This window comes from Galeopterus variegatus, unplaced genomic scaffold (genome assembly GCF_000696425.1).
Source record: "Galeopterus variegatus unplaced genomic scaffold, G_variegatus-3.0.2 Scaffold39, whole genome shotgun sequence".
Classification (NCBI taxonomy): domain Eukaryota; kingdom Metazoa; phylum Chordata; class Mammalia; order Dermoptera; family Cynocephalidae; genus Galeopterus; species Galeopterus variegatus.
In genome coordinates this window covers 1,184,237-1,186,800 of record NW_007726150.1, presented here as the reverse complement: position 1 = coordinate 1,186,800, position 2,564 = coordinate 1,184,237, and positions in this window count along the sequence as shown.

Genomic DNA, 2,564 nt, shown 5'->3' with positions numbered 1-2,564 from the left:
ATAGCCTCTTAATGCATACTTTTTATAATATGAAACAATGCTACATTTTAATCTTCATTTCTAGTTTCTATACTGAATCCTATTATTCAGTCAATATACTACCATCATTTCCTAAATATATATTATGCTTCTACTTTCATGCATTGCTAAAGTCTCTCTAACTGAATTTTGCCCCTCTGTACTCCATCCCAGCTTATAAAACACAAATCTATTTTGCAAGGTCAAACTAAAAAGCTTGTATTTCAGGTTTCAAGATACAGTCAGGCTACAAAATCATGTGCTTGAGAATTTATTTCTAGTTTAAAGATGGAGCATTAAGTATTCCCAAGGAAGCCCAGAGAAGTTTTCCAAATATGTTCAGAACAAAGCTCAAAACAAAAAAGAGAACTATGAGTGAATCAAAAGAAATTCTAGAGGAAGCAGAGAAAGAATTGTAGTGGTTACAACCTAAGAAAACCTCAGCTATTAATGCCAGCTTCTCCAAACTATATGCTATGCTCCTGCAGTTGCAGCAATACAATAGAAAAGATACTTTTTTCAACAAGGGGTGCTGGAACAATTGGACATTCACATGTAAAAAATTAACCTAGGCACATATCTTACAGCCTTCACAAAAAAATAACTTAAAGTGGATCACAGACCTAAATATAAAATACAAAACTACAAAACTACCAGATGATAACTTGGAGAAAATCTAGATGATTTTCGATTTGGTGATGACTTTTTAGATAGAACCAGAGTCATGATCCATGACAGAAAGAATTGATAAGCTGAACTTCATTAAAATTAAAAGTTTCTTCTCTGTGAAAAAGACTATCAAGGGAATAAAAAGAAAAGCCACTGGGGGGGAGAAAATATTTACAAAATACTGATAAAGGACTATCTATCCAAAATATACAAAGAACACTTAAAACTTAACAATAAGCAAAAAGACAACTTGTTTAAAAAAACAGGCCAAAGACCTTAACAGGACACCTCACCAAAAAGATATACAGATGTTAAATAAGCATATGAAAAGATGTTCTATATCATATGTCATTAGGGAAATGCAAATTGAAACAACAATGAGATACCACTACACACCTATTAGAAATGCCAAAATCCAGAGCACTAACAATACTAAATGCTACTGAGGATGTGAACAACAGAAACTCTCATTCATTGGCAGATGGGAATGCAAATTAGTACAATTACTTCGGAAGACAGCTCCAAAAATTCTTACAAAACTAAACACACCCTTACCATATGATCCAACAATTGTGTTCACTGGTATTTATTTAAAGGTGCTGAGAACATCTATCCAGACAAAAACCTGCACACACATGTTAACAGTGGCTTAATTCATAATGGCCAAAACTTGGAGGCAACCAAGATGTTCTTCAATAGGTAAATGGGTAGATAAACTGTGGTACATACAAAAGTGGAATCTTTTTCAGTGCTAAAATGAAGTGAGGTATCAAGCCATGAAAAGACATGGAGGAAACTTAAATACATATTACTAAGTGAAAGAAGCCAACCTGGAAAACGTACAAACTGTGTGATTTCAGCTACATGACATTCTGGAAAAGGCAAAACTATGGAGATGGTAAAAGAATCAGTGCTTGCCACTTTTAGGAAAGAGGCAGGGATGAATTGGAGGACCACAAAGGATTTTTAGGGCACTGACACTACTCTATGTGACACTATAATGGTGCATACGTGTCATTACACATTTGGCCAAACCCATAGAATATAAACACCAAGAATGAATTCTAATGTAAATTATGGATTTTTGGTGATAATTATCTTAGGCCATTTTGGCTCCTATACCATAAACTGGGTAGCTTATACAGAAATTTATTTCTCATAGTTCTGGAGGCTGAGAAATCCACTACGAATGTACTGGTAGATTCAGTGTCTGGTAATTTCTGGTTCATAGATGGTGCTTTCTTGCCGTGTCCTCACATGGTGGAAGTAGGGAGCTAGCCCTCAGAAGTCTCTTTCATAAGGACACTAATTCCACTTAAAAGAACTCTGAGCTTATGACCTAATCAGCTCTTAAAGTCTCCAACTGCTAATACCATCACCGTGGTCATTAAGATTTCAACACATACATTTGGAGTGGCGGGCATAGCATCAATCCATTACATAATGATGTGTAGATTCATCATTTGTAACAAATGGACCACTCTGGTGGGGAAGTTAATAACAGGGGAAACATGTGAGGGCAGTGGGTATATGGGAAATCTCTGTACCTTCCTCTTAATTGTACTATGAACCTAAACTGCTCTAAAAAAAATCTTTAAAGAAAAAAACATGTGGGAGTCTCTGAGAGATGATAAAGGGAATTGCATCTCCCCCTCCAAAAAAAGCAAGAAGAGACTGTGACAAATATTTATTATTCTTAGATCGTGGAAAGGAAAAATATCATTTCTAGTAAAATATGCCACAAAGAACAAATGAGGGAGCTGGGAGATCAATCTGAAGAATTATCCCATTTAAGAAAAAAACAATGTTACCACAATGAAATTATTCTACATAAAAATGTTGAGAAAAAAATTAAGAAAAATGAAAACATTGAGAAA